Below are 22,556 nucleotides of genomic sequence, written 5' to 3'. Positions count from 1 at the left end.
TAATTGCTTATTTTCTTTAAAATACTACTATTTACTAAAATTACAGTTATTTATACATTATATATGGTTAATTCTATGTGATTGTGTACTGTAAAATGAATATGGTTAATTATATAAATAGTACAAGACACAGCTATATTTTAAATATCTTTTTAAAACCGTACAGATAGTGCTTTGACATTCTGTGTTAGTTTGCTAAGGCTGCCATGACAAAGTACCACAAACTGGGTGGCTTAAACAACAGAAATTTATTGTTTACGTTCTGGAGGCTAGAAGTCTGAGGTCAAGGTGTTGGCAGGTTTGCTTCCTTCTGAGGACTGTGAGAGAGAATCTATTCCAGCCCTCTCGCCTAGTTTCTGCGGTTTGCTGGCAATCTTTGGTGCTCCCTGGCTTGTAGAATGGCCCCACCTCTGTCTTCATCTTCACATGGCTTTCTCCCTGTGTGCACGTCTGTGTCCAATTTCAGAACACCACTCATGTTGAATTAGGAGCCTACCCTACCCTAGTATGACCTCATCTTAACTAACTAAATCTATAACAACCCTATTTCAAAATAAGGTCACATTCTGAGGTGCTGGGAATTAGGACTTCAACATATGAATTTGGAGGGGACACAGTTCAACCCATCCACATTCTTATAGTTAGGAAATTTTTCTTTTTGTCTAACTAAATAATTTATTTGTTCAGATCAGGTCCCCTTTCCTTTCCTCCTTATTGGGGAAAGTGAGCCTAATTCTGCTCCTTACCTATGACAGAGAAGGTGAACCCTATTTTCCATCCCATTTGTAGCTCCCACTCAAAACAGGAAGAATGACTAATATAATCTGATAAACATTCATTAGGCCACACTCTTATGGGTGACATTATTAAGCCTTAAGGGCCAGATCCAAGCCTGGACCTTGCTCTTTCTCTTGAACTTCTAGCTATCATCCTGAGAACAGACCTGCCAAGTGCCCTCATCTTCCTCCTGGAGGAGGCAGGCCTGATCAGCTCCCCTGCTCCGTCAATTCTAGCTCCTCAGCCAAGAGGCAGCGGGCTGACTCCCCTCCCTGATGCATCCGTTCACATCACAGTGTCAGGGACAGACTCAAAAGCTCCCTGCAGGCACTGCAGCTTCTGGGCCTCAACCTCATGCTTACCAGTCACACTGTACTGGGGAAATGGGCAGGGGATGGTTTTTATCAGGGCCCCTCCTGCCATTAATGACCCCTGGTCCAGGTGAGTGGGCTTCAGATTGGACTATATTTCAGCTAATGGTGAGATCTTATGCTTAGGGCTTGGGAGTCAAAATAGGCAGATTCTGGGAGACGACATAGGACATCCCAGTTTAGCCTTAAATCTGAGCCCTGGGCTCAAACTTCTTTTTATCCCTGCGTTGAGGTTTCTTGGGCACCTGATTAAGTGTTAGGAAAGCTAGTATGGTGTTTCCCTGTGGCTCTTGTTTTTTTTATATGCACCCCTGATGTAAGCAACTCAGTGATATGTCAAGTCTGTTGGCATCATCCCCTTTTCTTCCTCCACACCTCATTGCTGGAAACAAGTAGAATCCTTCTCCACCAAGAGCAGCACTAGTCTCCAGTATTCAGTCAAATGAATTTGGCCTTCCAGTTACTCACTGGAGCCATTGCTTCCTGCTTTCATCAGCCATCTTTCAAATCCCTGACCTCCATTGCTGGCTTTTGATAACTGCTTCTCTTCTTTGGATTTGTGGTTCAATGGGGCACTTTCCATGATTCGCTGACTTTACATTCCCACTTAACTCTCAGCTCTGAACGTTCTCTGCCTTTGACGTTCTGTACAGCTTGGGAAAGCCTTTAACTTAGAGAGCCTCAGCTGGTAGGCCACTCCTCCTTCTCTGTAAGCCAGGGCAGAGGGATGTGGAGCCTCTGCTTTGAACGTCTATACTGGGTCCTTTCCCACTATGAAGAAATAGGTGGAGAAGTTATGCCTGCATACTATAGAAGGATGACGTCCAGCTTCCAGCCCTACTGGTCAGCTGGCAGGAGGGCAGGTGGAATTACAACACTACACTCACAAATGACACTCAGTCAAAGCCTTTTCCACACCACTGTTGCTCCCATATCTTGAGCGATGCCACCAACTGATTCTGTCACTTTCCAACAGTATTTTAACAACATTAGTGAAGACTATATTGTAGCAATGGCTGGCACCAAGTTTCCTTTTATCCTGAAGTTTTTTGCAGTGCTATGATATAAAATCTGACTCCATCCCCCTCCCTCTGACTCCAAAAGATCATCTTTGTGAGTAGAGTTTTTTGTGTGTAAAAATAGATTCCTATCAGCATCATCTTTATCTATTCCTAGTGATGTTCTGTGGGGGAAAGAGGGAGTAGAAGGGAATTTATGCGATGTTTGTGAAACCCCTTTATACATTCTGAAATGACAGCACTAAGTCATGAACCCCCTGGTAAAAAATCTCTGCCTTACCCATTGCTGGCCCTTGCTATATTAGCCATCCCTCCCAGAAGAGGGTGGTCCCAGTCTAGGAGATGGGGCTTTCATGCCATGAGGACAGCTTCAAGACTGACATGGCTCATGAAGCCATATCCTTGTTAGGCTGATATACTTGCCTTTCAAGCCAGAGGCAGCATCTCTCCACAAGCTTATACACCCCAAACTGCAGTGGGGCTTCTTATGTCTTCCACCTTTCTGATAGAAGATCTTGGTGTCCTTCGTGAAGAGAAAGAATTCTGTGCACCTTGGGGTTACCCTTCCACCAGTCCTGCAGCCTGAACCTCTCACTTCCTCAGGGACCTTGAGCCTCTCTAGTGCTTTCAACCTCTCCCCTGCTTCTCATCTTTCTTGACTCTCTTTACTCATAATGATTTTCCATTGATTATCTGGTCCTTGAATTCTCTTACTCCAGTCTCTTTCCCACCAGCATCTAAATGTGGTCAAGACTCCTCCAAATTAAAAACAATTACTCTCAACACTGTTGTCCCCACCTCTGCCCCACAAAGCATCCTATCTCTTCTCTGGTCAGGTCAAATTTCTTGAAAGAGTTGTTTACATTTCCCATTTCCACTTCCATGCCTCCCATTCACGCCTCACCCCATGGCCAACAGGCTTCAGTCTCTACCCCTTCAAAGAAACTACTGCCAAGCACACCACAAAGCCCCAAACTGCTAAACTCAATAAACACTTTTCTTTCCTTGTCTTGCTTGATGCCTCTGCAGCATTTGACACTGTTGGCCATGCCCTCCTTTTTTGAGATGCTCTTTTCTTGAATACCTCTCTGGCCTCTCCCTCATTTCTTTGTGGCATCCACTCCTCCATCTGCCCCTTAAATATAGATTTCCTTGGTGATTTGTCATAGGCTCTTAGCTTTCCTCGCTCTAAATCTCCACCTGGGTAATCTTATCCCATTGCTGCCTTTAATTTCCATCCTTATTTTGATGATTCCCAAATCTGTCACTCCAGCCTCCTTAGCACCAAACCCATAAAGCCACCTGCTTCCTAAACACTTCCTCCCAGGTGTCCTATGGCCCTTTCAGATGTAATGTGCTAAACCTGAATTCATCATCATCTTCCCCCACAAACCTGTTCCCCATTTCAGGGATGGACATCTCCATCTCTCCAGGAGTCCAAGGCAGAAACCTGCACAGCATCCTCAACTCTTACCCCCTCTGTGTCCCCTCCATCACCCATATTCAGCCCCTCTCATCTCTTTCCTGAATTACACCCTCCTCACTGGCTTTCCTCCCTCTGCGTCCATACTAATACTGCAGTGACCCTTTAAAAATAAGCCAACTTGCTCATGACCCTGAATAACAACCAAACAAATAAACCCTGCTTACCAGGTCCTTCACAATTCAATCTGTGCTTTTCTCTGTAGCTTCCATATTTCATCTCCCTCCACTGTCATCTTTAGTCAAATAAGCGTCCTCTTTTCCTGGAACCCACCATGACTTTCCACTATGCTGTTCCCTTTACTGAAATATTCTTCTCTCCATTATCCCTTAAAATGGCTAACTCCTACCCTCTCAGATCTACCTCTTACTGTAAGACCTTGGGCAAGTTTGTTTAACTTAGCTGTGCTCAGTTCCCTCATTTGTAAAATGGGGATAATAATAATAATACCCATCCCACGGGTGGCAGAAGAACTAAATGCAGCAAAATGTGTTTAAGTACTTAGGACTTAGACTGAAGCATGGAAGCTACTCAACAAATACTAGCTATTATTATTATTACTTGTTGGACTCAGTTTAAATGTCACTTCACCCAGGACTTCTTGCCTGACCCAGGAAATCTCAGGAAGGTGACCTCCTAAGTACCTCCATGAACCAGTCATCCTGCTTTGCAATTGCCTTTTCATTTGTCTGTTTCTTTCCCTACCACCTGCACACACACAAACAATTCCCGCCAAAGTAGCTTGTGAGCCCTGTGGTAACATGGACCATGCACGGTCATTTTTAATGCGGTATTCTGTATGCCTAGCAGAAGCTCAAAATTTTTTGTTCACTGAATGAATATGGATGCAGCATAATTCTAATGTGTTATTGCTATCTGCTTCTGTAAATTCTCCACTTCCTGGACCAGCTCCGAAGTGCGTGATCCTCATCAAGCATGGATTTGTGGCTCTCTATAATCTCGCTGAGATTAGGAAGTATTATTAACGAAGTATGGCCTTCCTGACATGCCCACCCAATCTAGGTACATTATAACTCCAATTAGCCTTGGCAATACCCCAGCAACTAATAAATTGAATCCTGCATGTCCTACTGGAGATCAGAGGCTAATTAGACAAAATTGTGATCTATTTGGTCTTGGCATTTGTCTGGGAGACCCAGACTAATTGCCGTTGTCAGCCACTGTCTTTGAAATGTAATGTGGGTCCCAGCCTGACTGTTGGTGGCACTCACCCTTAAATTCATACATATCCAGTGGTACAGCAAATGTGTAATACCTGGATCTTCCAGGGGAAAAGCCCTAATTTGTAGTGTTTGCTCATCTCCATGATGTAAATAGTCTTACCTCGGCTGAAGTCAACCTGATGTTGCAAAATTCCTGAAAATGTAACAATAACTTTTTGCAACTGGTACAAGCTGGCTCCAGCAGCCACAGTCTGGATGGGTGGGTGAGGACTATGTGAACTTTATTTTATGAATAATCATTCATTTTAAGGACAGAAGAAGTAACTGTTCATGACTGGAAAACAATTCTGAGAGAAAGTGGTGATTTTGAGAGTGGCCTGGCTCAGATTATCTCCGGGCTTTCCCTTGGCGTATGTGCACTTCAGCATCTAGGGCTTTCATCATGCAGGCCAGACTCAACACTGTCCCCCCAAGGGCGAATGCCGTGGGAGGCAGAATAATGGCCCCCAGAGATGTCCATGTCCTAATCCTTGTGTCCTAATGTTACCTTACATGGCACAAGGGAGTTGAGGGTACAGAGGAATTAAGGCTGCTAATCAGCTGACTTTAAAATAGGGAGAGTATCCTGGATTATCCAGGGGGCTCAACGTAATCGCAAGCATCCTTAACAGTAGAAGAGAGAATCAGAGAGGTGGAAGCATGGGAAGGATTTAGCCCGATGTTCCTAGCTTTGAAGATAGAGGAAGGGTCCACAAGCAAAGGAGTGTAGACAGCTTCTAGAAGCTGGCAGAGAGGCAAGAAAACATTCTCTTCTGGTGCCTCTGGAAAGGACCTTGGCCCTGCTGACATCTTGCTAGTGAGACCCATCTTGGACTTCCAATCTACGGAATTGAAGTATAACAAATTTGTGTTGCTTCAAGTCTCTATATTTGTGGTAGTGGTGTTTTGGCATCAATAGGAAACTAATACAAAGGGGTATCACTATTAAGCACTACCGAGGGCCCTCTGCACTTGCTAAGGACCTGCTTACCTTTGATTCCTTATCTGGTAGGCTCCAAATCCCTGGCTTTGCAACCTTAACTGTGATTCTGCCTTTGGCCCTTTGGTCTTAGTTGCATTTGGTCTTGCTGATATCGAAACCTGGCTTGCCCAAATAGACTGATTTATCTAACCCCCTGCACCACTGCCCATTTAGCAGATACCAGCCTGGTCACCCTGCATCACATCCCTTATGAGGGAGAAGTGCTTGTTCCTCTCCTTTCCACTACCTCAGCCCCCACTATGTACCATGTTCCTAGAACCTAAATCCTAGACAATTACAACAACCCTTCCTCCAACCCATTAGGAGGGTCAACTCTTCTAAAGAGAAAGAATGAATGTCACCTGTGCCTCCCGACTAAAGTACAAATGCCTTGGGTTGGCATTCACAGCTTCCCATAATTTTGCCCCCCCAGTCTACTTTAGTGAAGGTATTTCTCACTATTCCTCTACTGAAGTGCATAATTCAATCACAATGGTGCCTAAAGCTATTTTTCATTTCACTGTTTCTTAACTCATATCCATCTGTTTATCTGTCCATCCATCATCTAACAAATAATGACCGAGTGCTTTTCTAATACCTGTGCAGGGCATGGTAAAAGGTACAAAAAAGTGAGACCCAAAAAATGGGTAAAACAGTGGCTATGCTACTGAAGAACTCACAACCTAATGGAGAACATTGAAATATGCACGTGAAAGTTCAGTAACCTATGATAATGGATGCTAGGGACACATGCCAGGTACCCTGGAGCTCAGGGGAAGGAGTGGGCTAGCCTGTCATCTTGGTGATTCCTTCCTCCACTCAGAAGAAGCTGCACCTTAAAGGAAAGGGCACTGAGCTTGGGAGCTGGAAACCTGGATTTTAGCCCCAATTCTGCAATTACTTTCTTGGTGGATTAGGTGAATTGTTGAGTATTTATTCATGAAGAAAAAAGGGGGATGGATAATACTCATATAATTGTGAGTAGTAAGAGTGAGAATTAATAATGCTCTGTAATCTGAAAAGTACTATGTATATATGATTCTAAGTTTACTTATGAAAAGGATCAGAACATGCCACGCTGATATATGCCACTTTGGTGTATGGACTGTTTTTTGCTGAAGGCAATCAAGAAGCAGCAAACATAGAAAGAACTATTTTCTTTTTTTTTCTAATTTTTATTTTTTTCCCCCTAAAGCCCCAGCAGATAGTTGTATGTCATAGCTGCACATCCTTCTAGTTGCTGTATGTGGGACGCGGCCTCAGCATGGCTGGAGAAGCAGTGCTTCGGTGCGCGCCCGGGATCCAAACCCGGGCCGCCAGCAGCGGAGCGCACGCATTTAACCGCTAAGCCTCCGGGCCAGCCCAGAAAGAACTATTTTCCCTCATTCTTTCTGCCTAATGCAGGATATAAATTTCCCTTTGTGAAGATGTTCCCTCTTCCCTCTCCTGTACCAGGAGGATAACAACCTTTATCACCAGAGACACAATGTCAATACTGAGATGGGTCTGGACAAGCAAACCTTACTAAAATAACCCTTATCTTCCAGTAGTTTCTCCCATTTATTTACCTTCGTACAATTTACCACCCCTGGGAACCCAAACTCCTTTTCCTTTGTCTTGTCACTTTTCCACAATTTATTGTCCTTTGTTAAAATGATAGACAACCCCTGGGTCTAACCACTTCTTTAGGCCTTCACTTCCTTTCTGTGTAGGCTTCTGTGTGCATAAAAATTAAAATATTAACACCAAATTAAATTTGTATGCTTTTTCTCCTGTTACTCTGTCTTTTGTCAGTTTAATTCATGGGCCTCAATCACAGAACATAAGAGAGTAGAGGAAAAGCTTTTTTCTTCCCCTATGCTTATTCCAATAAATACTATTATCTGTGGCTCAGATCATATACTATTTCTTTTTTTCCTTCCTTTCCATTTCTATAGTGCTATCTTTTAGTGGTCATCATAAAGGAACTGTTTTTATCACAGAACGTAAACGTACAACTCAATGAACTGTTGTGAAATGAACAACCCTGAACGCCTTCTAGAATAAAAAACATAACCAGACCCTCAGGAGCCCCTGTGTGCACCTCATATAAGCACTTTTCACATGCTGCCCTATATCGCCATATTAAATTGTAAAGATTTTAAGACAGATGTATCAGCCAAGATTCTTATGTTGGAAATGATAAAACCCAGCTTAATATAGCTTAAACAGAAGATGACAAATTGCACAGAAAATCAGATGGTGGAAAGTATGGGGATGGAGCTGAACTTGGGATGACCTTGGACAAAAGCACTCACTTTCCCTTCTCTCCTTGCTTTCCTTCCTCTCTACTTCTTTCTGCATGATAGCCTCACATCTCAAGAGGGTTCCTCCCAGAGCTTCTTACTTTATAGCCTTCAGATCAGAAGAAAGATTCTCTGTCCTTAGCTTGAGTTAAACAGAAAAACACCCTGGTGAAGGCCTATCGTCTGGCTGACCTGAGTTACATGCCCACCCCTGGGGTCAGGGAAGTGGAGTCTTGTACCAGAAGAAGGATGGGGCCAGAGAGAGGTGCTGGCAACAGAAAACAATAGCCATGACAGAGGGACCATTTCTTATTCAGTGTCCCAAATGATCATTACATTCTCTATGGAGGAGGCAATCCTATCTTTAATGTTGCAGGGATCCTATCATCCTACAGAAATGCAGAGACAAGGGACATGTTTAGTTAAAAAGCATCAGAGGACTGGTAGTTTTTGAGGACAGAACAGCTTCTGTTCCTCAGATTGCCCTGTAGGCTGGCACTCGGAGACTTAGGTCTGAGTCTAGAAAAGGATCTCTCCTCCTCGGCCTTTGGGGCCAGAAATTCCTTGTTGTGGGGCTGTCCTGTGTATTGCAGAATGTTTAGCCATATCCTTGGATCTACCCTCTAGATGCCCCTCCCTCTCCCTCCTTCTCCAGGCATGAAAAACAATAATATCTCCTGACATTATGTCCGCTGGGAGGCAAGACTGTTTTTGGCTAAGAACCATTGGTCTGGAAGAGAGGAGCTTTTTTTTTTTTTTTTTTAAATGAAGTGAAAAGGAAAAGACTTGGTGTCCAAGGCACCAGTGGATGCAGCGCTTACTGTGTCTGCAGCAAAAGGACCATCTCCTGTGGTACCAAGGATGTGATGGGCGACTCAACAGAGCTCCTTGGTAAAATACCTTCAAGACAACTTGAAGTGGGCTGCTGGTTTCTGTTAAGCAGACAGGCTGAAGCTGGAGAAATATTTTTATTTTTGACAGTTATTATGACCTATTTTACCTTTAGGCTGACATGACCTGGGAAACATTAGTTAAGCTTGAATGAAAGAATGATTTTAATGAATGAAGTTAACAACTTTTTTTCCTTAATGGCACTGTTAAATTCATACATTACTGCCATGGAATTAGAATTTTAGAAGCGTCAGGTACATTAATCTACATTATACTCCTGTAAAATAGTGATGAGCTTTCTGTGAAAATTGATCCCACACAGATAGTTCTAAGATTAGAAACTAAAATTTTAATATATCATCAAGTGTTCAATTTAAATTCCATGATAGGTGGCCTAAACACAAGAGAGAATTTTCTAAACAGAGTCCTTGAGATATCATCTTTACATTCAGTGGGTTACTCATCACTTTTTTTTTTTTTTTTGGTGAGAAAGATCAGCCCTGAGCTAACATCCGTGCTAATCCTCCTCTTTTTTTTTTTTGCTGAGGACGACTGGCTCTGAGCTAACATCTATGGCCAATCCTCCTCCTTTTTTTCCCCCCAAAGCCCCAGTAGATAGTTGTACGTCATAGTTGCACATCCTTCTAGTTGCTGTATGTGGGACACCGCCTTAGCATGGCCGGACAAGCAGTGCGTCGGTGCGCGCCTGGGATCCCAACCCCGGGCCGCCAGTAGTGGAGCGTGTGCACTTAGCCGCTAAGCCACGGGGCTGGCCCCAACTCATCACTTTTTAAGAGAATTTACATCATTAAAAAGAACTTTCCTTAATTTGTTTTAAAATAACAATTCTGATTCCACTTGAAATGTGTTTTGAAGCAGGAATGGGGCAGGAGAGAAGATAAAACAAGGAAATAATAAAATTCTTTAGTTAAGTCTCCATTTAAAAGATGGAGGTAAATGGGCTGGCCCGGTGGCGCAAGCGGTTGGGTGCGCGTGCTCTGCTGCGGCGGCCTGGGGTTCACTGGTTTGGATCCCGGGCGCGCACTGACGCACTGCTTTGGCGAGCCATGCCGTGGCGGCCTCCCATATAAAGTGGAGGAGGATGGGCACGGATGTTAGCCCAAGGCCGTCTTCCTCGGCAAAAAAAGAGGAGGATTGGCGGATGTTAGCACAGGGCTGATCTCCTCACACACACAAAAAAATAGATGGAGGTAATGAACAACTATTCTTTTCGTCTGCGCAGCATCCCTTGCCCCTTATTAAGGTAATAGAACTTCACTATTTCTTTTGGCAACTACAGACGGTCCCTGACTTATCGGTTTGACTTTACCATGGTGTGGAAGAGAGATGCATTTATTAGAAACCATACTCCGAATTTTGAATTTTGATCTTTTCCCTGGGCTAGAGATAGACAGTACAACCCTCTCTCGTGATGCTGGGCAGCAGCAGAGATCCACAGCTTCCCGTCAGCCTCATGATCACGAGGGTAAACAACTGATACACTTACCACCATTCTGCACCCACACAACCATTCTGTACCCACACAACCATTCTGTTTGTCACTTTCAGCACAATATTCAATAAATTTCCTGATATATTCAACTTCATTATAAAACAGGCTTTGTGTCAGATGATATTGTCCAATTCTAGGGTAATGTAAGTATTCTGAGCATGTTTAAGGTAGGCTAGGCTACACTGTGTTGTTCAGTAGGTTAGGCGCATTAAATGCATTTTCGACTTACGATATTTTCAACTTATGATGAGTTTATCAGCACATAACCCCATCATAAGTCGAGGAAGATCTGCACTCCTTCCTCATTCCATTCCATGAGGTCTTGTCCTTCCTCCAACCCCTCGCCACCACATAGCAATGCACTCAGGACTTAAAATGGGCCCATCTGAATCTTGGATGGAGCGATATTATTTGAGTTCCTGGTTTTTCTCAAAGCTTGGCCATTTGGGTTTTCCTCTCCAGTCCTTCAGTTCTCTGAGCCACCGGTGTCCTTCCAATAAAGTACATTCTTGCTTAAGTGATCCAGAGGCAGTTTCTGCCACTTAAAACAGAAGCCAAAGAATTGTAACTGATACAGGTGACTCTGACCAAAATATTGTGACTGGTTTGTCACTATGGCTAAAGAGAAAGGGAGAGGGTCAGGAAAGAGTATGGAATCAGACCTTAAAGGTAGAAATCTTGGGTCTATGTTGACCAAGAGTTGGAAATATGGGGTCCATTTACATGTGTTTTCATTCGTTTGTTTTTTAATCTTCTATCCACGCCAGGTTTATATGCAGGTATACTTATGTAGTTGCCAATGTGGCCTGATGAATGTCAGGACTCCCAAAATGTTTAAGTAACTTTTTTCTGAGTATGATGCCAACTATTTTCCAGTAATGTAATTAAAAGTACTATGCTTTTTTTTTTTTTTTGCTGAGGAAGATTTGCCCTAAGCTAACATCTATTGCCAATCTTCCTCTTTTTGTATGTGAGCCACAGCCACAGCATGGCCACTGACAGACTAGGGGTATAGGTCTAGTGCCTGGGAACCAAACCCAGACTGCTGAAGTCGAGCACGCCCAACTTAACCACTAGGCCACTGGGGCTGGCCCTATAATACGCTTTTCTATAGGTCAATTCTAAAAAGTGGTACTTTTTATTTACAAATGTATTTTAATATTATAAATTTTAGTCATGCTCATTGTAAAAATCATTAACAGTACAGAAAGGTATAAAATGAAAATTAAAAGATCCATATCATCCCCATTCCCAGAGAGAATAAAAAATTCCTATCAAGGGTATTTCTAGATACAGTTGATATGCTTTTAGTTCTTGGTGTTTCTTAGTACTTGGGCCTATTACTCATTCAACCAAGTAGGCATTTTACAAAAGTTGCCTCAGAGGAAGGATGACAGTAGAAACAACAGCTTGGGAAACAAACAGACCGGATTTGCTTCTTAATTTATGCGTTTCAAAAGGCTAGCCCTCAGAGAAAAAGCAGAGTCTCGTGTGCCCAGAAATAGAAACAGTTTAGGGGAAGAACATGAGGAGAAGGAGTGAAGCTTCCTGATTGGGGAGACTGGCTAGACTTCCTTGGGTTGGGATGATGGGAAGATAGCGAAGACCTGACAAGGGGGTATGGTCCTTGGGGCCAGGATAAGGGGCCTGGTCAAGAAGAATCCCTGGATAAGAGCAGAGTTGGCATCCAGAGACACCATCCTTCACCACTGTGAGCACTGCCTCTCACCCAGTCTTCACTCAGCTGACCCCAATACAACTGTCACTGGTGCCAGAGAGAGTGTTAGTTTTCCTTTCCATTGATGTCATACCACCTTCCAACATCCAGCAAGAAAGGATCCCATCTGTGCCCTGAGAGGGCTCCATCCTGACCCTGTTGATGGCCTAGGGCATGTGCAAGCCCCTCCATGGTAGTGGTGTGGGAAGGTCTCAGGTCCCAAGTGTACAGGGAAGGTCCCAGCATCCATACGTGGGGAGGACTGAATGAAGCCAGTCTGAGATTCACTCCTTTCCCTCTGAGCCAGTAAAATGGAAAAACACAAAATTACATACACAACTCCCTCCTTCCCTCCCTCTCTTCCTCTACTTTTATACAAACTAGATCATATTATACCTGTTGATCTTCACTTTGCTTTTTTTCACTTAGTGGTATATCTTCGACATCAGTGTGTAAAGATCTACCAAATTTTTTAATGGCCACTTACTATCCTAATAATTTGACTTGTCTGCAAATGATGGACTCTAATTCTCTTCCCCTGCCCCTCTCCCCTCTTCTCCTTGCCCTCTTCCTCTCCTTCTTTTGGATATTACTAAGCAATCATAAGTATCCTTTGACATACCTTTTTGCACTTTTGTATGAGGTAACTGTTGGAAGAGGTCATTGAGAGGACATGACTGCCAGTTGACCTGAGAGCTGGATCTAGGCAATCGGAGGCTCCTCATCCCCCACCTGTCCTTGGAATGTACGTTCTGCCCACAATTCCCACAGTGGGAGCTGTTCCAAGGACATAGCCCTGAGAGAGTAAGGCGTTGTTCAGACGATCTGGATGGTACACATGACTGAACCCAGTTAAGGCCTCTACATAAAATTTTAAGATTCTGCCAGGTGGGCGTGGAGATCTATTTGTCTTGTGGCTGCTCAAGACAAGCCTCATATGTAAGTTCCCTTGCTTATTATACCTGCCACCTACCATTCAGGAGTGGTCTGCCTCTTTCTTTGGTTTCTCCTTGACCTCTATGTATGGTGGCCAGTTTGTGAACCAACAGTAACCCTAGGATAAATTCCTAGAAGTAGAATTGCTGTACCAAGAGGTATGTGCGTTTAAACAAAAAACAAATGTAAATATCGATAAGCTGTCATCCAAAATGTTCGTACCCACTTGCATTCTCACAAGTTCCTATTTACCCATATTCTAACACGAGGTATTATAATCTTTTTACATCTTTGTCAATCTGATCCATCAAAAAAATATAATTCATTTTTAAATTTGCCTCACTCTAATGATGATTAAGAATCCCGTTGGTGTTTCGTTTGTACCTATTAAGTAGGGCAATTAAAATATTCTGTCTTATGGGTAGGGACTATTTTCTATTCAGTACAGTAAATATTTACTAAGCACCCATTCTGTGTCTAGTTGATTAGACTGAAAACAACATAAACGACAACAGTGTTTGGTACCAAAGAATATGACAGAAAATATAAACATCAAATTGTTAATAGCAAAAGGTTTTCCCACAGCATAACTAGTTTTGAGTGACACCAGCTCCTGATGAATTAGCTACGAAATGTACCCACAAGTAATTGAATAAATTGAGGTGTTAGCTAGAGTTATTTTGTATTTTCCACTTGAACATTGTAGAATATCAGCCAAAAATCAATTTTGGCATTGGCATAATTAATAATGATCTGTTCTCTCTGGAAGTACAGTAATTAGAAATCTGGCTCAGTGACTCCTTAATGTCACTACTGGTTTGTGACAGAAAACCATGACACTGGCATTAAGAATGACACTTCATTTGCTACGAGACAAGGCAGCTATGACGGGCGTTTGTGCTACAGTTGAAGATGAGCTATGATGTAGCTCTCTTTTATGATGTAGTTTTAGGTTGAAATCTGGTCTGTCTAGAGACAGTTCCAAATATCTGACTGTCACAGAGTTGTTAAAAATACAGATTTTATAAAAGCTCTGATAACCCTAGATTTATACTATGCTTTCAAATCCTGGTCTATGGTATTTCCATTGATAACAAATGGGGAAAAAAAAATGCTACCAAAACTTTACATGTTCCAAAGTGCTTCCCAAGTTGAGGTAAGCTGGAAAAAAAAAAAAGTGTTCCGTACTCAATCAAACTCCAGGATAGGTGTTTAAGAAAGTGAAAGAAGTTTCTTTACTGCAAGATCTCCGAGTCTTTAACACAACAATGTGACAGGGAGCTAGTTTTCAGTATTTCCCCAACTCGGTTGAGCCCTGGCACTCTGTTTCCTCTAGTGAAGGGGGTGGGGGAGGTGGGGAGAAGGGGTGCTTGGGGGGCGGCAAACAAGCCCAGAAAACCTATCGATCTTAAAGAGGAAAAATTGCTGAACCATTGATTTGAGACTAACTCGACACTTCAAAATAGATCAGGGCACTGTTCCTAGCCCAAGTGTGGAAGAACACAAACCTGCCAGAGATGGGACCTAACATTCTGTGAGATGTCATCTTGGTAGTAGTTTAAACTCTAAACTACAAAACACAGTTTACTCCAATTTAAAGTTTCATTCTGCTGTTACCCGGTGGCTTAACTCCACATCAGACCAAGATGTTCAATTCAAAAGTGGAATATGGAATCTTTTTACCTATTAACATTATTCACTTTGCTTAAGTATGCGTTTCTGAGCATGTTTGACGTGAACGACCCGCAAGTGACACAAGAGTGGGCCAGGCTCCGGAATTTAACACGGTGTTCTGGGTTTGTTGTCTGTCTGCAGTTGTAATGCTGAGTTAGCTGTAACAAAATACCCTTCCTCATTCCTCAGGTTTAGAGTTTCTCTCCATCCCTGGGGATCTCCTGTCATTTCTTCAAGTTACTGTGAAGCCGTTCTCGATAGTACCATTATCTTAAGGAGGGCCACTGTATAGGTCCTGCAAAGGGGACGCTAGGAAGAGGGGCCATTTGAACTTTAAGAGTTAGCTGGGCCAGGGCCAGGGAAGCAGTGGGCCAGTGCTCGCAGGCGCACCAGGTTGGGGTCAAGCCGTCTGTTCCCGCTGTGGCCGCGGGCAGTGCACGTGACCCAACAGCGGGCAGCGTGGGTGCCCGAGAGCTAGCAGGAGGGCTGGCGCGTGGGAGGGGAACTTCCGGGGAGAGCGAGCGCGCGCGCGGCCTCGCCGTCGGGCGCGGGGCGCTGGGCGGGGGGCGCGCGGCGTGCGCGCCTCCAGGGTGGCGGGGGAGGGGGCGGGGAGCGTGCGCGCTGGCTCGCCGGAGGCGGGAGGGGGCGGAGCCGCTGCGCGGTCTGCGCCCGCCCCGGGGTCCGCCCAGGTGCGTCTGGTCGCTGACGCGGCCGCCTGGGGCAGAGCGAGGCGGACGCTCAACCTGCAGTGCTGGCTGCTGCTTTCTATTTACTAGGAAACAGTCTTTCCTCCGGGGAGAGTCCGGGAGCGCGCCGGCACACACGCGCACACACACACGCTCGCACACACACATACACACACGCCAGCGCGCTCGTTCTTCACAACTGCATCGCCAAACCGGCAGAGCGAAGCTACTGCGGTTTCTCTTAACATCAGCATCGTGGGGCGAAGCAGAGCCATTGTGCATCAGGGGGAGCCCGGTGCCTGCGCTGCCACCTCGGGTACCTAACCCAGCAGACCGCTCACCCCATCGGGTAAGCCAGTCTCTCTCCTTGTAACCTGTTCGGGGTTGGTGCCTGCAGACCGGAGGGAGAGGGTGGGAGGCTGCTGGTGCGCCAGTGGGGGCGAAACCGGACTTGCAATTTCAGGGGCGTGCAGCCCGTGCAGCCTCTACAGGGTCATCTAGGAGAGCAGTTACTACTCCGGTTACTTATTCTACCTACCCTGGAGTTGCTTCCCCCTCTCCCCTTCCCCCAGCCCAAGATCTACTGTGCTCCTTGGTTGCCAAGGAGACTTGCTTAAACATAAGCCTTGGGACATCTCTTGAAAGAACTGTTTCTGAAATGATGTTGTTATTTATTTTGATTTTTAAAAATAAAATATGCACTGAGGACCATGTGGTAATTTGGCATTCGTTGATCTGTATTCAGGCGACGGTTTCATTCAACTTCAAGAAAAGCTGTAATTGCACTATATGGTGTGCTTTGAAAAGGAGTCGTCAGATGAATTTTTCAACGGGTTGTGTCTTGAATCGTAAATTACTCCCATTTTGGTGATCTTATAAAGAAAGCTGATTCCAAGTAAAATCCCTTCTTCCCCTCTATTTCCACATTATATTTTGCAGTTCACTCAGACGTGATTATCTTAACACTAAAAGCAGAAAATGAATTAATTGTGGTTCCCCACACAAGGGTGAGTTTCTGTTGTAAATTGACCAGAACAGGAATACATATGTGAATGCCTAATGTAAGGAGATAGCATTTGTGACATAACATCTTTGCTAACATTTCTGTATCCACTGCATCATTTAAGTGCAGTTTTCTGCACCTCTGCCAGTTCCTGAGAAGGTTGTTTTCTTTCAAGTCTCTTATTGATTTTTTTTGACATATATGTAGATAGATATAGATATAAAATGTGTGCCATGGCTTAATACCCCAGAGTCTAAGCTTTTGGAGCTTATATTAAAATGTAGAGAGGAGGGAGCCACAGAGGAAGCTCTATAGATCCTGTTGGTTTTTTTCTGGTGGATTGGATCCCTTACTGCAGCGCTGAGTGAGGCCCAAGGAGGAGATCAGTGCTCATATCTCTCAGGAACCCGTAATAACTGGGCGTCAGTTATACCTGAGGCCTCAGGTACCTACTGGGTGAACTTATAACACAGCACTTGAAGAGCGCTTTTGAGTAACTACACTGCACTGATTTTATACCTTCATCACAAACAGAAATGACCTAGTAAAGATCCATTGGCATTCAACAATTCATTTTTTTTTTCCTTTGATATTGGGTTATCTTTTCTACCTCTTATTAAATGAGGCAAGGATATAGATCAAATTATTTTTATTTTAAACTGTGTCCTACAGAGTGTAATAATGTGAAGAACAAGGAAGGCAATAATAACTGAGGTGGGTAGAGGGGATGTATGCCCCTGGCAGGGGGCTGGAAAATGAATGGTGATGACAAACATGTCACATCATGGTTTACAGAGTACTTTTTCTACACTTCCTTTTTAATCCCCTTAACAACCTTGTGAGGTCAAGGAATTATCTTCAATTTAAAGCTGAGGGACCCCAGACGCAGAGCTTGCTGAAGGTCACAGAGCTAGTGAATGGGGAAGCCTTTTTGGATTCAGGCTCTTTGCCTTAAAAAAAAATCCTGTCTGCATTTCCAATGTGTTCAGGGGTCTCATAGGTAAGATAACGGAGTGGATTAGGCCGGGTGGGAGACACGTGGGAGGGAGGGAGTGTGGGGTGTAGCCTCTGGACCAGATAAGCCACTGTAAAGGGGGCAGCTCCTCCTGTAGCTGATTGTTGCCACCTTGGCTCTAAAACATTCTAGTTTTTCAAGAAAAACAGAAGTTTCCTGATTTTTTTTGTGAAGTGTCCTTAATCTTAAAAACTGTAGGGACCACATTAAAAATGTTTCTAGGCCACATGTGGCCTGTGGCCTGCCAGTTTGCAGTCCATAATTACTGAAGTCTCATTCAATTCTAGACTATTTTTCACCAATAGAATACTGAGGTGACTGAATCCATCCATCATTGGAAGAGTGATGAGGAGTTTTCTGATTTTGATATTAAAATTTCTAAAAAATGTTCTACATCCTTTCTTCCATAAACAAGCCCAAGTTGGCTTTTGAGGGTTCCTGGGTCTCTCTCTTATACCCCAGAGAAGACAAGAGCAAGAAGTCCTCCAAAATAGGAATTTTTAAATCTGGTGAAACAAAAGCATTTATAGTTTAAAACTTCCTGGCTTAGTTTTTTTTTTTTATTCTGGGCGCAGGACTAAGAAGTATAGAAAAAGTCAGTCAAATACCTGTCATTGTAGGAAGAGGTCGAATAAAAAATTGTTCAGAAGAAGGAGCATCCCGAGCCTTTCAATGAAAACTTCTCATTAAGACTTTAGGTCATTAGTTAAAACCCAGCACAATACTGCAAGATTCCAAAGGAGCAAGAACATAAATGGGAACTCAAAGGGATATTCAATTCCAGCACCCTGGCGTGGAAAATGCTGTTCATTCCTTAGATCGTAATAGAAAGCATCTTGTAATGAAGCAAATACCTTTTGAGAAGCTGCTACTTTCTCATGTTTCTGCTAAAGCTACAGAGATGTCGATGGACTTCGCTGAAGCAGAGCCGGGGGTCAGAAAGGAGTATTATTTATGTTGTTTCTTTGGTGGATCCAAAGAGATGTAGTCAAAAAGAAAAGCCAAGATTTGAACAGTGGCTTCTAATAGTTCTCTTTTTCTAAAATCACCCTCTAGAAGGATGCTTTAATAATAAATAAATGCATTTCAGTTTTCAGTTCATGGAAATCTGTTGTGCTTTTAGTCAAGAGCTATGCAGATGTTGGTTAATACTAATATAACCGAGTCCTGGCTGGGTGCTGTGGAGACAACATCTGTGGCCTCAAGGATTCAGAGCAAACAAATATACTGCTCCTGGCAGCTTCCACTTTTCCAGCCCCTTTTACGTGCAAGCTACTTTGTGTATTGTCTTCACAACGTCCCTGTAGAGTGGGCATCTTATTTCCATTGTAAAGATAAATAATCCAAGACTACGTGAAGTTAAACTGGACCAATGAAAGGAAACTTTAAACCTCAGGTGCTCTTCTCACTTTACACCCATCCTTCTCTGCCAGTTACCTAATGGAAGTTATAGACGTCTACGTTATTGTGATTTCAAGGCAGTTGTGTGTTAAATGCTACAATAGAGATATAGGATTCCATAGAAGCACAGATACAGGAAAAAAAATTCTGATTGTGAAGATCAGGTAAGTCCTGTGTAGGAGGAGGATTAGTGCTGGACCTTGATGACTGGGTCTGATTATATTGAAAGAAGATCCCTTGAGCTATGGAAAGATAGGAGGCTCTGCCAGACAGTCAGTGGGAAATGGGAGTTGAGAAGATAATGCTGTGATATCTGATATTGATGAGATCGTCATGGTAGCTGAAGGGATGACCAAGCTGTAGGAAGAAATATGTTCTCCAAGATGGAGGACAGCAGGAAGATGGAACTGGGGATGTGTGGGAGGGCGTAGAGGAAGACAAGTTGGTGAGGGAGACTAACAGGGGAGTTGTTAACATAGAGGAGAAGGAAAGAGTATAGCACCGATTCTTCTAAGAGATTGAACATAAGGGCAAGGGGTGAACCGAGTGTTATGATCTCTAAACAGAGTCTGATACACACTAAATACCTATTAACTCTTATGGTGTATCTGTATTCTTAACATCCAGTGTCTGGCACATAATTTCCTCTCATGATATCACTTTTCTGTGGGAAGATGTTTTACATTGATTCATTTGGATTGGAAAAATATCTAGATTTTCAAAAATGGGGAAAGAGATTCTGCAAATTACGTGAAAAAAGAAAAGCATATCAATGTAAACATTGCCTTTTAGAGTCATAGACTTGGAGGTAGGTAGGCTCTTGCAGATGGAGATTTTAATGTTAGATACACCTTTGAGGAAGTCTCATTTCATATCTGTGGACAGGTGAGGAGAAATGTAAGCTATATGTTAGCTATTTGAAAATCTATACTCAAACCTAGAGGGAAGCCTTTAGTGACAGATAAATGTACTCTGCTCTTGATCCTGCTTGGGTCAATATTTTTATATGTTACCTGAATGGAGATATGAAAAAAATGTGACAAGCACATAGAAGTTAGCCTTGGATTCAAGTACTAAATCTGCAGAGACTGGGTGGGAGAGCTACCGGTTAGAATGCTGGGCTCAAGGTAACAGGATGAAATAAAACAGAAAACATGTCACAGCTAGATAGAGTCTAGCACTGAGGACATTTGACATGACAGGAGTTCGCCTTAAAGTTGGAGGGGGATTTTCATTCCCATCAAGTACAATATAAGCCAATATGATGATTTGCTCCTCACAGACATATTTGGCAAGTGATGGAAAATATTATGAACAAATGATCTAAGGAGCCCATCTTCCTTATTAAACAGGGCTTTTTGGTGACATTGGAGACAGACCTGGCTGTCTCTGAGTCAGGCAGTGCCTTACCCCCCACTTCCCTCTTTTGTAGCTGCCTCCCATTATTTCAGAATTTCTTTCAGTTTGGAGAGTAGAACTTAAGAGTTTATCCTAGAACATCTTACTTTTCCTCTTATTGGGAATTAATAGATGGAATTCATTTTGTTCATCTTTTCCCTGGTTCTGTCATTTTTTTGTGTGAGGAAGATCAGCCCTGAGCTAACATCCATGCCAATCCTCGTCTTCTTGCTGAGGAAGACCGGCCCTAAACTAACATCTATTGCCAATCCTCCTTGTTTTTCCCTTTTTCTCCCCAAAGCCCCAGTAGATAGTTGTGTGTCATAGTTGCACATTCTTCTTGTTGCTGTATGTGGGACGCCGCCTCAGTGTGGCCGGACAAGCGGTGCGCCGGTGCACGCCCGGGATCCAAACCGGGCCGCCAGTAGCAGAATGTGCGCACTCAACAGCCAAGCCACGGGGCCGGCCCCCTGGTTCTGTCATTTCTAATCAGGTCCTTTATTCCCGTATCCTTCTTGCCAAGATCTTTACCTAAGAAGCGGAGGAAGCACTCAACTTTCTTCATATTTCTTTTGTTCTTGCTTTGTTTCATATGCACATTGCAATGCATTAATGCGTTTAATTTAACTTGATTTAGACATATGGCACTATAAATTTTGGTGAGAGTTTTAAAGAACTATGTATAAAAAATAACCAGTTTGCAAATTTGACTTGGAGTCAGATTAGTTCTGCATATGGCGAAAGCACTGAAAGCTGTACAGTTGTCTAAAATAGTTTTGCAAGGTTGAAATTTACCAACCTGATAAGATGATTTTTAAATAAAGAAGGCAAATCTTTGGCAATTTTCATAGACTCTTGACTTTCTCCTACATGTTTATTTGGGGTATAATATATTCTACTGTTTACGCCAGATGAGCCCGTTCCAGTTACTTAGAAGCAGGGCTTCCCTGCACCCCACTCTGTCCCCCCCCCTCCAGGACAACCTCTTTGGCATACAGGATATTGATCGAATCAGTAGTCCCATCCTGGCTGATTGCTTCAGTGGGAACATAGTCAATGCTAATGGGACAGACGCCAAGAGCAGTGGGAGGCATTTTGCAATTATTTATGACACAAGTTCTGGTACCTCATTTTAAATCATTACTTAGAAGCCTTATTATTTATGAGTTTTAGCTCTTCAGTTGTATTTGCGAGATAGCATGGCACAGCTGAAAGAACAAAAACCTTAGAGCCTGAATTTGAATACTAAGTCTGACCCTTCTTGGCTCTGTTATCCACAGTCTGGTTACATATCCTCTCTACGTCTCATTTTCCTCGTCTGTAAAATGGGAATTCTATGACCTAGGTTATAGGGCTATTCTGAGATTAAATAAAATATGCATAGAGGGCCGGCCCCGTGGGTTAGCGGTTAAGTGCACGCGCTCCGCTGCTGGTGGCCCGGGGTTCGGATCCCAGGCGCGCACCGATGCACCGCTTCTCCAGCCATGCTGAGGCCGCGTCCCACATACAGCAACTAGAAGGATGTGCAGCTATGACATACAACTGTCTACTGGGGCTTTCAGGGAAAAAATAAATAAATTAAAAAAAATGCATAGAAAACATCCCTGGTGCATAATAAAATCTCAATACTTATTAATTCCTTCCCTTTGCCTCTCCTTCCCCGCCTGCGTTTGCCTTCCTCAAAATGATGGTAGAATTCACTTAAATTTCACGCACCACATAACAGTGTCTTAATCTGGTCTGCCAGCCTTGGAAAGGAGCTAGCCTCTTCGTGTAATGGAGCTTTGAGTGAGCAGTAGGCTGCTTGGGTGGGTTCTCCCGGGGAGAGGGATGTGTATTTGGGTTTAATGGTATCTCCTCTCTGGCAAGCTCCCCCCCCCCCTTTTCTGCAGCTCCTGGAGACCCAGCTTGGCCACAGGGAAAAGGAGGGAGCGTTAGTTTCCTTCTGCTTAGGCAGCCTGCTGGGGCTCTATTGTAGGATCTCTTCAGGGGTCCCCATCTGTAAAAAGCACAGAGCTGCCCCTTGTGTCCCCTGTGGATTAATAAAAGCAGCACCAAGTACGTGCTGGGTACAGACCTCCTAATCTCTATGTGAGGTCAAGTTCTAGTTGCCTACATCTTTCTAGACAACTAGGGGTTTCCCTTCATGCTGAATTATGTAAATTTTATGAAAAGGTCAAGA

The 22,556-nt window shown here is 43.5% G+C and overlaps 1 protein-coding gene across 3 annotated transcripts in view; it reads left to right on the top strand.

The window, feature by feature from the left end:
- Nucleotides 1-15,631: 15,631 nt before the first annotated feature.
- Nucleotides 15,632-22,556, top strand: part of KLHL32 (kelch like family member 32) — a 192,740-nt gene continuing 185,815 nt past the window's right edge. For all 3 annotated transcript variants that reach the window (XR_009223552.1, XM_058566598.1, XM_058566599.1), the window contains exon 1: nt 15,632-15,906. The gene's annotated coding sequence lies outside the window, so the exon portion shown is untranslated. The remainder of the gene's footprint in view (nt 15,907-22,556) is intronic.

Source organism: Diceros bicornis, chromosome 23, assembly GCF_020826845.1.
Source record: "Diceros bicornis minor isolate mBicDic1 chromosome 23, mDicBic1.mat.cur, whole genome shotgun sequence".
In the NCBI taxonomy this organism is placed as follows: Eukaryota; Metazoa; Chordata; class Mammalia; order Perissodactyla; family Rhinocerotidae; genus Diceros; species Diceros bicornis.
The sequence above is the reverse complement of the archived record's forward strand: the minus strand, read 5'-3'. Positions and strand labels throughout refer to the sequence as shown.